Here is a 13,406-nt window from a genome sequence, read left to right as displayed (position 1 = left end):
TTCTCTTCCATACATCTTATTATTGATACATTTGTTGACGATTGTGTTTTTACTGGCTGTGTTCTTGTTCTAATGATCTGTAAACGAAAGCCCCATGCTCAAGCACATTTATCGATCTGCCTCAAACCAAAGCTGTCTGGTTTTGCTTGTAGCCACCAATTACATCTCAGGTTCTATTCATAATTGGTTGTTATGGGGAAAGCAGAGTTTTGGTTTTATCCTACTTTTACTGAAGTAAAGGTCTGCCTGGTTATATTGCAACAGCTGCTGCTTGGAAAGATATTTTATTACATTAAAATGTCTAGCCAAGCGTGTGCAGTACTGTGTTCCCTCAACATAGTATATTTATTGGTTCCATTGTATGTTGAGTCTATAACTCTATGGAAAACTGGTACCAAAATGTACAGTTTATAGGGGGCAGAGGGTGAGGTCAGCATATAGGGGCATTTATAAGGGGCGAAGGATGAGGTCAGTACTGTACAGTATATATGGGGGGAGGAGGAAGTCTTCAGAACAGTATACTGTATGTGTGTATATATGTGTATATAATAATAATGATTTTTTTATTTATTTTTACTGACCTCGCCCTCTGCCTCATATATACTGTACAATATTGCATAAGGGCAATGTTTTTATCACTTACTTCACAGTATTGTACATGCTGCCTGGACTTCAGAGAACTGCTGCACACGGTGCAGTGGGACCACTAGTGTGTGCAGGAAGAAAAGGGCAGCACTGATTGGACCACCGGATAGATGCCTTGCGGGATGACCCTGACATTCACAGAACTCAATGCTGTATTCAACATACGATGAGCTCTGTGAGCCCATCGTATGTTGAAACTACTGTATGTCAGGGCCATTGTATGTTGAGGGACCACTGTATATGGAGGGGCTAGGTCTTCAAGACGGAATAAACCTTTGTCAACATAGGTTTCCCGTATTGAATACCTTGCACTGATTCAGCACGTGCATGGCCAGCCTCTGGATACAAAACAAAAATCAAGGAAGGGTGGAGCCAGCACTGTATAAAAGATACTTCTTTATTGTAATCCAGGTTAAAAGTCCATGGAAGGCAAGGAATAAATGAGCACAAGGACAAAAGTGCATGGTGTGAGCGCCTCAAAACGCCGACGCGTTTCAGGCCATTTGGCCCTTTTGTCATGGCATACATGTTGTCTCTCGAACACCCTCCTTTATACTGAAAAGGCCCAAAGGTTCTCCTCCCACAGGGGGAGGGAGAACCAGGACCAACCCATTTGGACAACCAACTTTATTGTCCAGAGTGCAATAAAACAAACATAAAAGAGGACACTGGCAAAACAGGAAATCAAGAATTAGCAAAATTATATCAATGCAAAGATTCCAAAAAAATGTTCTTTTCCCCCTCAAATACTAGTAATGAAGAATTAAATCTAATCTGTTGTTTAAACCAAAGGGATGAATGCTATTGAATGAATAAATCCACATAGCCTCCCTAATATGCAGATATCTAATATTATCACCTCCCCTTTTGTTAGGAGGTATTTTTTTCAATCGCAGAAAATCTCAAATTTGAAATCTCCATTATGAACTGAAAAAAATTGGAGATCTAATGAATTTAGAATTAGGTACCAGTCCTCAAAGGTGTATTATATATGAAAAAATAGAGTGGATCCAGTTAAAGTAAACGATAAGCAGTTTATTCATATAAAACACTTGATAAAAAAAGTATATTAATAAGTCTCCTAACGTTCTAGCAGGGCTCATGCATCAGTCAAAGGAGCTTGTAAATTAATTATATATGCAATACAAATATATTTAAAAAAAATATATATAAAAATATTTAAAATGTGCCAACTATATCATGATATAAACCACTCGCTAAATATTGTAACCACAGCTGGAGTTCATTGATATGAGAAGTACGTTGGTGACATAACGATTGTTCAAAGTTCATTCATAGAAATTATACATTAGTAGCGCAGTGGAGATTCCAAGATGCAATGATAAATCAAATGGTTCCGTAGTGATATTGAATATAGTAGTATAGTCAGATACGGAGGCGTCTGGCACAAGGGGTAGTACCCGTCTGCAGGATGAGGTCTCTACACACTGCGGCTGACACAGGATGGCGTCCGGCCTGGGGAGGCGGTGAGTTGGTTGCCGTAGTAGGTAGAGATGAGACACCAGTGGTGCGGGAGTGGAAGCCGGCGTCCGTGTGTCAGTGATGCGCGCGAACAGAACTGTTCTTAGGCGTGGTCCCGAAACAAAGGGCGTCCAGCTGTTGCAAGTGCCTGTACAAAGTTGGCATAGAGAGAGGTATATTTCTGAGAATAGTATAAGGTGCTAGACACGTTTCAAGGCCGCGGGCCTTTTCTTCAGTAGTGATAAGATATATTATTTGAGAATAAATGATGTGCTATATATAGTCCCCACTTGATGATGTATCGGGGAATAGCGAGAAATGGAATGGAATAAAGGAATAATAATTATAGCGATATTGGTGGATCCATGAATAGAGAGTTAGAAAAAGATGGATTAATATATAAATATGAACCGAATTGTATAGTGTGTATGTATGTGTATATATTATATTAATTATATAATTTAATATCAGTGTATATGTACCGTATATACTCGATTTTTCGTGCTGAAAACACCCCCCTCAGCTTATACTCGAGTGAACTCTCCGCCTGTCAATCCCTTCAGTGGTCTTCAACCTGCGGACCTCCGGATGTTGCAAAACTACAACTCCCAGCAGGCCAGGCTGTCCGGTCATGCTGGGAGTTGTAGATTTGAAACATCTGGAGGACTGCAGGTTGAAGACCACTGCAGCCTTCGTCATCCAGCCCCCCCCCCCCCTTTAGTTTTCTACTCACGTCCCCTCGGTGGGAAGAAAGGGTGAGCTGGTCCGGGCCCTCTATGCTGCAGGGACCATCCGGTGGGAGGGCTAGTCGTTCCGGGATGTCCATCTTCACCGGGAGGCCCTCTTCTCCGCTCCGGGCCGGCCCCGGACTAGTGACGTTGCCTTGACGATGACGCACAGGGGCATCATGCGCAGGGATGTCTGCTGTGCACGGAACTTCCCTGTGCGTCGTCGTAAAAGCAACGTCGCTAGTCCGGGGCTGGCCTGGAGTGGGGAAGAGGGCCTCCCGGTGAAGAGGGACGTCCCGAAACTACTAAATGGGCACGGTCACCAACTTTTATTTTTGATATGTTGTAGTACTTATGTACTACAACATATCTCTAATATAGTTAAAAAAAAAAAAAAAATTCTAACAGTGTATTTTACGTTTGAAAACCGGCCACTAGGGGTCTCCCTCCTAATGGCCGGCTGCAGCCTGGCGTGACGTCACGCCTGAATTCGGACTGATGCCGGCCGGGCATCGATCCTAATTCACTCATCCTGCGCTCGCTCCCTGCCTGTCAATCAGACAGGCGGGAGCGAGCGCTGAGAACAGAAGAAGCGCGCGTTGGCTCCCCTGCTCCCTGGCCTCGCACACCGGCCCCTCCTCCCAGCATCCCGTCGCTGCTGTCCTGCACTTTTCACGCCGGTCCCGTCGCTGCACTGTCCTGGTATGTCTGGGGGGGGGGGGGGGGTGGAGGAGCGGGTTGCGCGTTGGGGTTGCGCCGCGGCCATGTATTTTTAACACAGGGTGCCTCCAGTCTTTTCCCCACTACAACTCCCAGCATGCCCTGACAGCCAATAGATGTCAGGGTAAGCTGGGAGTTGTAGTGGTGAAACAGCTGGAGGCACCCTGTATAGATGAACTAAGGGTGGAAGTATCGGCCCCAGCAGGCATCAGTGACGTCGCGCCTGCTGGGGAAGTCTGCCTGGTAGTGAGCACACTACCAGGCAGACAAAACTGCATTTTTTATATAGTAAAAAAAAAATTTAAGCCAGGGAGGGGCTTAGGGATAGATGGGAAATAGGCAGGGACAGAGAGGGGAAAAAAAAGAGATGGTGGGAGCTACCCTCTGACTCTCCCCACCAGACGGTCCCTGCAGCATAGATGGCCTGGACCAGCTCACCCTTCTCACCGAGGGGAGGTGAGTAGAAAACTAAAGGGGGGTCTGGATGATGACGGAGGCCCCAGTGGTCTTCAACCTGCGGACCTCCAGTTGTTTCAAAACTACAACTCCCAGCATGCCTGGACAGCTGATGGCCACTAGGGCTTATGGAATGTGCTGCAGATTAATTTTGGGGGGTCCATGGTGATTAAAAGATCTAAAATCTCTAAAGTGCCAATGCTAATACACGGTGTAAAATTACGATTGGAAGTTAGTATTTATTTCCTGGACAAACATCCAAATGGTCTCTGGTTCCTCTCCAAATGAAAATATCATCAATGTAATGCCGCCATAGTACGAGGTCCGCACCAATTCTGGGTGTGATGGTATGTTCTTCCCAGGCTGCCATAAATAAAATAGCATAACTTGGCGCAAACTTCATACCCATGGCGGTGCCTATGAGTTGTATATTGTATCCGTCTTCAAAATAAAAATGGAGTTAAAATGAAATGGATGGCATGTAAAATAAAATAGAAAGTGTTTGACGGCATTAAGGCCATCATGTTTAATAATGGTGTAAAGTGAACTGACATAAAGAGAGGAAAGTATCAAATCTGGTTCCCAATTAATATTTTTCTAAACTTTGTATGATTTGGGTAGTATCTTTCAAATATGAAGTGGGGGTTTGGACAAGAGGTTGAAGACTATCAATTAACTGTAAAAGATTGGATGTGAGTGAATTACTGCCGGAAACTATTGGGCGACCGGGAGATTGATGGAATTCTTGGGGATTTTGGGAAGGCAATAGAATACTGGAAGTTTTTGTTGTGTGCCTAGAATGAATGTGTTCCTTAGATAATAGGATACCAGAAGAAAATGCAAAGTACTTTTAATTCTTTTAATTCTTGGCTGAAAATATTTGTAGGGTCTGATCACAGTTTGATGTATTAGTCTGATAATTGTCTGGTAAATTCTGCGTTATATTATCCGTATCTAGGATCACAATCCCCCCCCCCCCTCTTTATCTGCGGGGCGAATTGTGATATAATTTTTTTGTAGTTCAGATATGGCAATTTTTTCTTTTGTGGGTGATGTTGTTCTTCTTTAGACTGGGTTTTAATTTTCTTAAATCAGATTCTACTGCCTTTTTGAATCAAAGCACCAAAAAAGGAAAGGAGATATGCTCATAAATGTATAGGGTCCTGTGGTAAACACTCTAAATGTGGAACCAAAAAGAAAAGAAACCACTTGAAAACGGACCATGTATAAACTAAAATAAATTTTATTTAGAATAATATAAAGACATATAATAATTACACACACAGCGTCGACAAACAGAAGTGAGAACCAGGGAGCAGGGGGAGATAAAAAAAGAAGGTAAAAATAATATATATAGTGTCCAGGTGTGCTAAACAATTTAAAGTGCCAACAGCGTGCCAAATAAATTGAACCAATATGTTTAAAAACGCACACAAAACGGATCACAGAGAAAGCCACATGTAGTAGTGGCATAGATCAGTCACACTCCTGGATAAAGCCCCGTTGGGTGGAACGCGTTGGAGGTCTGGTGGGTAACTGGGGAGCGGAGGGAGTGTGACTGATCTATGCCACTACTACATGTGGCTTTCTCTGATCCGTTTTGTGTGCGTTTTTAAACATATTGGTTCTATTTATTTGGCACGCTGTTGGCACTTTAAATTGTTTAGCACACCTGGACACTATATATATATTATTTTTACCTTCTTTTTATCTCCTCCTGCTCCCTGGTTCCCACTTCTGTTTGTCCACGCTGTGTGTGTAATTATTATGTCTTTATATTATTTTATTTTAGTTTATACATGGTCCGTTTTCAAGTGGTTTCTTTTTCTTTTTGGTTCCTGCCTTTTTGAATGTTAAAATGTCAGGTCCAGCTTAGTTTTTAGGATAAAATTTAGATTTTAAAGTGCATGTGGTATGGGTGTATTTATTTGGGAGAATGTTGGATAAAGTGACTGGTTGCTTGAGAAAATTAATTTTTCTCTAGTCGTCTCCACGACAGCACCCTGAGATTGCCTCCGCCTGATTGGACAGGGAAAAACACTGAGAGGTTAAAAGACCCTCCCCTTCCTCTCCCTTCCAGAGTTTTTCCCTGTCCCGATCCAGGCAGGCAACTTGAGAGGTGCGGGAGTCTGATCCTGCGTTACAGTTTATTTTTTTTACTACATCCTACCTACTCCTGCGGCGTCCAAGTCAGGCTTATGCGGAGTTAGGATCGATAGGGAGCGGATCAGGGCTCCGGTTTCTCTTCCGCTCCCGTCCTGTTATTTTCAGCATAGTGCGGGGCATTCATCTAGTCCCGTGGAATCTCAGGCCAGCTGACGTCTGACCTCACTTCCGGTATAGTGGGGTCAGTTCCGATCGGCTTCCCAGTCCTCTGCATGCGTCTGACATCACTTCCGGTGGGAGCAGCATCACATGACCGGCCTGCCCTATAGGATTTGGAGGCGGGCAAATTCAAACTGGGATCTCTTCCGGAGCACAGACAGGATCCTCTATTAAAGGAACCTTAGTCTAGTGTCTCCTGCTTCATTCAGGCTGCTGCATGCAGCTTCCAGAATCCAGGATGGATACTCCAGCGAAAATCCATGAGGGTGAGACGCTGCAGAATCCCGGATCCGTGAGTACAGAGGGCTATGTGGTTTTTCTCAGAGCCTATCTACGGTTATTCTTTTCTGATCCTTTCCTCCCTTATTTTTTCATTTTAGGGAGAAAAGGATATTACTGTCCCAAAACCTAAGCATACTAAAAGGAAATGTTTATTATGTAATAAGGACTTTGTTATTTCTTCAAAGAAGCCAATTTGTAAGAAATGTTTGGCAAATTTAGTTAGGGAGGAAACCCCTGACCTTTATGACTGAAATCAAACAGCTTATCCACACAGAGTTGCAGGCTTTTAAAGCTTCTCAACCTGTTGCCTCTACCTCTGCTGTGATTAAAGAGCCAAAGAAACCTAAGATAATTACCTTTTCTAATTCAGAGGAAAGTACCGCCGCTCAGGACATTGGAGAAGGAGAAGTGGTTGAATGTTCTGAGGTAGAGGAGGACCTTGGTTTCAGAAAATTTCTGTTTAGCCCAGAGGATACAGAGGAATTAATTAGAGCCATAAGATCCACCTTTGGTATGGAGGAAGTTCAGGAGCCTAGAACAATTCAGGATGAGCTTTTTGGAGGACTGGGAGATAAGAAGATGCTTTCTTTCCCAGTCCATAGCAACATTTACAAAATTATTAAGGATGAATGGTGCAAACCCGAGAGGTTCCTTCATTCCAAAAGGGATTAAAAGACGCTATCCTTTTTGAGGAGAAGGATTCTGAAGATTGGGACACTATCCCTAAAGTAGATATCCCTATTGCGAAGGTAGCAAAGCGCACTTCCTTACCCTTTGAGAACGCTACCCAGCTCAAAGAACCCATAGATAGGAAGGCTGAAAGTCTTCTTAAAAAAACTTGGGAAGCTGCTGCGACCCTTCTACGCCCTAGTGTTGCTTACACCTGTGTTGCTAGGACCCTGGGGGTATGGCTTGATCAATTACACCTGCATCTTCAAGGGGATACACCCCGTGAACTAATTCTTGAGTCTCTCCCTCTCCTTAAAATGGCCCCAAACTTTTTGTCATGCTTCTGCTGAGTCTGTCAGGTTATCTGCACGTACAGCGGTGTTATCTAACTCCTCAAGACGTGTGTTATGGTTAAAATCCTGGTCTGGGGATCTAGCATCAAAAACTGAGTTATGCTCACTTCCCTTCCACGGTCAGTTTGTGTTTGGTCCTGAGTTAGACTCCATTTTAGCTAAAGCATCTGATAATCAAAAACGGGTTTCCTCGAGAAAAGGCAGAACCAAAAAAGACTCCTTTTCGTCTCCTATGCCAACCAAGTCAGGCTTATAGAGGAGGGAAAGGAAAGTCAGGACGCTGGTCGTATAGCAAAGGTGGCAGAGGTAGAGGATTCATTCTCAATCCCTCCCAGAATGAATCCGATACCAAGAAGCAATGACCCCATCCATGTGGGGGCTCGGTTGACCTTTTTTGCCTCCCACTGGGAAACTTTAATTCCCAATCCATGGATTGTAAATATCATTCAGGAAGCTTACATAGTGGAATTTACCTCCCCTCCTCCTCACAAATTTGTAGTGACTCTAATCTCAAATCTGTCCTCACAGATTCTTCAGGGGGTTCAGGATTTATTTTAAATTGGGTGCAGTCATCCAAGTTCCCTCTCTCCATGTCAGACAGGGACATTACTCTCGCCTGTTTATGGTGAAAAAAACAAATGCGAAGTTCCGCACCGTAATAAATTTGAAACCCCTGAACAAATTTGTAAAGTACAGGAAATTCAAAATGGAAGCGGTAAAATCAACAGTAGCTCTTATAAAAGAAAATTTAGTAATGGCAACTATAGATTTAAAAGATGCCTAATACCATCTGCCAATCCACAAAGAATCTCTGCAATTCCTGAGATTTACTGTTTCCTGGGAGGGCAGAATCCGTCACTACCAGTTAGTCTGCCTGCCCTTCGCTTCTGCCCCCCCCCCCCCCCCCCCGCATATTTACAAAACTCATGTCGGAGGTGTTGTCCCTTCTGAGGAAGGAGTCAATTATTATTATTCCTTATCTGGACGACATTCTGGTAGTGGCGGATTCTGTTCCTCGCTTACAAGTCCACATTCACAGGACCATTCAGGTCCTTCAGGATCTAGGCTGGATTCTCAACTTAGAAAAGTCTGACCTTTTCTCCCAGCCCAGTAAAACAATTCTTAGGAGTTCTCCTAAATTCGAATCTTCAACAAGATTTCCTTCCACCAGCAAAGAGGTTGAAGATTCAGCAGCTAATTGCGGAGTTTTGTGCAAGGAGGTCTTGCTCAATCCGTTATGCAATGTCAGTATTGGGTCACCTGACGTCCTGCATTCCGTCAGTCAGGTGGGCCCAATTTCTCTCGAGACCACTACAGAGATGGCTCCTTGCAGTATGGGACAAATCCCTATTTTCCTTGAAGTGTGTACAGATTCCTGTAAAAGTAAAGGATCTGTTAGGTTGGTGGCGCTCCCAAAAAAATATAAGTCAGGGAGTTTATTGGTTTCAGGAAAATCCCCTAGTCATCACCACAGATGCCAGCACGTGGGGTTGGGGGGCCCACACAGAAGATCAAACAGTTCAGGGGAGATGGGGACCTGTTCTAGCTCAGAAATCCTCCCTAGAAGCTCCCTTAAAGGGGTACTCCGGTGCTTACACATCTTATCCCCTATCCAAAGGATAGGGGATAAGATGCCTGATCGCGGGTGTCCCGCAGCTGGGGATGCCCGGGATCATGCACGGGGCACCCCGTTTAATCAGTCCCCGGAGCGTGTTCGCTCCGGGACTGATTACCAGCGACCGCAGGGCCGGCGGCGTGTGATGTCACGCCTCCGCCCCCGTGTGACGTCACGCTCCGCCCTCAATGTAAGACTACGGGAGGGGGCGTTATAGCTATCACGCCCCCTCCCGTAAGCTTGCATTGAGGGGCGGAGCGTGACGTCACACGCCGCCGGCCGTGCGGTCGACCGTAATCAGACCCGGAGTGACCACGCTCTGGGGACTGATTACAAACGGGGTGCCCCATGCATGATCCCGGGCATCCCCAGCTGCGGGACTCCCACGATCAGGAATCTTATCCCCTATCCTTTGGATAGGGGATAAGATGTGTAAGCAACGGAGTACCCTTTTAAGGGAGCTTCTAGCCATATGGATGTCCCTCCATCACCTAGAAACATCTTGCAGAGACAGACACATTCTTCTTCACTCAGACAATACCACGGCAGTATCCTTTATCCGTCATCAAGGAGGTCCCAGACACAGCCATCTCCAGTCAATAGCAAGCAACATTTTTTCCTGGGCAGAAGAGACAATCTTATCCATAACAACTGTACATCTCAGAGGAGTCTCAAATCTACAGGCGGACTTTCTCAGCAGACAGACCCTAGACCCGGGAGAATGGTGTCTTGCGGTCTGGGCTTTCAGCCTGATAACAGAAAGATGGGGTGTTCCCCAAATCGACTTGTTCGCCACCAGAAAAAACATGAAAACAGAAGCATTCTTTTCCCTCAATCCAAGGGACCATCTGGTAGCAATAGATGCCTTAGCCCAACCATGGGACTTCAGTTTGGCATATGCCTTTCCTCCTATTCCGGTAATCCCCAGGGTGCTTCAAAGGGTAAGTCAGGAAAGGTGTACCCTGATCTTAGTTGCTCCATTCTGGCCCAGGAGGGGATGGTTTGCTCTTCTACAGTCCATGAGCCTACACAAGCCAATTATCTTCCCTGCTCACCAGGACCTACTCTCTCGGGGACCAGTCCTTCACAGACAAGTTCAGAACCTCAATCTATCAGCATGGATTCTGAAAAGTTCCTGCTAGAGAAAAAGGGATTCTGAGTGATCAATACCCTCTTGGCAAGTCGTAAGCTTTCTACTTCTAAAATGTACACTAAGGTGTGGAAGAAATATGCCTCTTGGTGTGGGTCATCTTTTTCTTTCCACTCTCCTAATATCACTAAAATTCTTGACTTCCTCCAAGATGGGTTTGATCTGGGCCTCTCTCCTAACACTCTTAGAGTACAGGTCTCAACCCTAGGTGCCCTCTACCAGACCAAACTGGGAGAGGATATCTTTTATATCTAGGTTCATTAAGGCTACGGATAGACGAAGACCCAGAATTAAAAAAAACTTTTCCTCCATGGAATCTAAATACGGTCCTCTTAGCACTGACAAAAGCTCCTTTTGAACCTTTAAACTCTTTCTGTCAAATTTCTTACCATCAAAACAGTATTTCTTGTAGCCATCACATCAGCCCGTAGGGTTAGTGAGATCCAGGCTCTTTCCATTCAACAACCTTATTTCAGAGTACTGGAAGATAAAATAATTTTTCAATTGGACCCAAATTTTATTCCAAAAGTTACTTCTTCCTTCCACAGATCCCAGGATATTGTTATCCCGTCTTTTTGTGCTCATCCTAACAATGAGCTGGAGCGCTCCTTCAGTTTTTTGGATGTCAGGAGAGCTGTCCTTAACCCCTTAAGGACCAGCACAAGTAAACCTATACGCCTCTGAAATACCAGGCCTGTTTTTTCAAATCGGGGATGTCTGTCTTTATTATAGAATAACTCTGGTAACGTTTTGCCAATCACAATAATACTGACTTTTTTTTAGTCACACATTGTCCTTCATGTACATAGTAAAAGTAAGCCGATATCATTTGTATTTTTTTTTTTTTTACAATGCAAAAAAATCATGACATTTAAAAAAATTACGATTTTTTTTGCTATTTTAACACTAATAGGTTGCATATATTTATACTTACTGACCAAATAGTTTATGAAACTTATACTTTCAGATGTCTACTTTATTTTGACAGCATTTTTTTTGTTTTTAATTCACATTTTAAATTAATTAGAAGCCTAACAATTTAACTTGAAATTTTGAAAATTTGAAAAGTACATCTTTATTTTTTTTTATGTGCTATGCAAGGTTTGCAGAAATTTGGAGGTGGTAGAACATAGGAAGACCCCCCCAAATGACCCCATTTTAAAAACCAGACCCTTCAAGGTATTCGCTAGGGGGGTACAGTGAGTATTTTAGCACCATAGTTTTTTGGCAGGAATTATTACAAAGTCAGTGTTAAAAATTCGAAATTTGCATTTTTTCACAAATGCATCATTTGTGGGACATATTTTTTGTACATCACTTCTGATATTGCAAGAAATGCATCCTATATTTTATTAAGCTGCTTGGCCCATGTTTGGAAATATCCCCGCTTAGGCCATATTTGGTTCCTTGGCCGCCTGGTAGGCCCCAGAAGGAGAGGAGCGCCATTTGGCTTTGAGGGCATCATTTTAGGCCGAATGGATTATAGGCCGCACTTCATGCCTGCAAAGGGTTTTAGCTGCCAGAACCATACAGAACCCCACAAGTGACCCCATTTTGGAAATTACACCCCCTAAAGTATTCCTTTAGACCAATATTGAGTACTTTGAGTCCTTTTTGTGTGGCTGGAATGGATACAAAGTCAGTGGAAAAATTTAAAATTTCTTTTTTTTTCACAAATGCATCATTTGTGGGACATATTTTTTGTACATTGCATGTGAAAAGTAGAAAATGAGCCCCATATTTTATTACGCTGTTTGTCCGTGTTCGGTAATACCCCTGCTTAGACCATATTTGGTTGCATGGCCACATGGTGGGACCCAAAAGGAGAGGAGCACCATTTGGCATTCAGGATATCATTATACAAATTATAGGCCACACTTCAACTTGCAAAGCATTCTAGCTGTCAGAACAATACCGCACCCCCATATGTGACCCCATTTTCGAAACTACACCCCCTAAAGTATTCACCTAGGGCCAAAGTGAGCACATTGAGCCCTTATTGTGTGGCTAGAATTATTTCAAAGTCAGTGTAAAAAATAGAAATTAGCTTTTTTCCCCACAAATTCTTTATTTGTGGGACATCATTTTGGTAAGTCGCTTTTGAAATGGAGGAAATGCCCCCATATTTTATCACGCTGTTCGTCCCGGGCTGGGCAGTACCCCTACTTAGGCCATATCTGGTTGCCTGACCGCCTGGTAGGACCAAGAAGGGGAGGAGCCCCCTTTGGCTTTCAGGGCATCATTATATGAATAGTCCCCATTCATACTGCGTTTCTGCAGTATAGGTGTCCGTTGTCATGTCAAAAAAGGGATGCCAATGTATAATGTAGCAGTCTCATTCAGAAATAAATGGAGCTGCTACTCATTTTGAAGTGATGCGGACAGATACCTCTAACACTGCAGAAACGCAGTATGAACGGGACGCAGTGTAGGGGCACAGAGCACATCCACGGCTTATTTCACACTGCGGATGCCCCGCCAGCAGTCACAAGGGGCGAGATCACTGCTGTGGCTGGGTAGCTCAGTGTCTCCGCTCATGACTGCCGGCGGGAAATCCGCAGCTAGTGGACACACAAAGCTACCTAGCCGCAGCAGGGAGCTCATTATTGTGACTGTTGGTGGGCATCCGCAGCATGTAATTTACTGCGGATGTGCGCCGTGTGATCCTACACATTATGCATTTTTATTTTTGATTATATTAAATGTATTTTTATAATTTTTTTTACACTTTTTTACATTTTTTACACTTTTTTTTAAATTTATGGTCTTTACACTTTTGTTTTTTTTATATTTTTTTACACATTTTTTTAATGCTTTGGAATACTTAGTATTCCAAAGCATTGCAGTTATATGCTGTCTGCCAGTTTTACACTAGCAGGCAGCATATCAGGACAGGCCTCTGGCACGTCCTGTCTGGCAATAACCAGTGCAGACCTGGGGGTCCTAGTAAAGACCCCCGGCTGCCCAGGTAAGCAGCAGCA

The sequence above is a fragment of the Hyla sarda genome, chromosome 13 (assembly GCF_029499605.1).
Source record: "Hyla sarda isolate aHylSar1 chromosome 13, aHylSar1.hap1, whole genome shotgun sequence".
In the NCBI taxonomy this organism is placed as follows: Eukaryota; Metazoa; Chordata; class Amphibia; order Anura; family Hylidae; genus Hyla; species Hyla sarda.
This window is presented reverse-complemented; position numbering follows the sequence as displayed.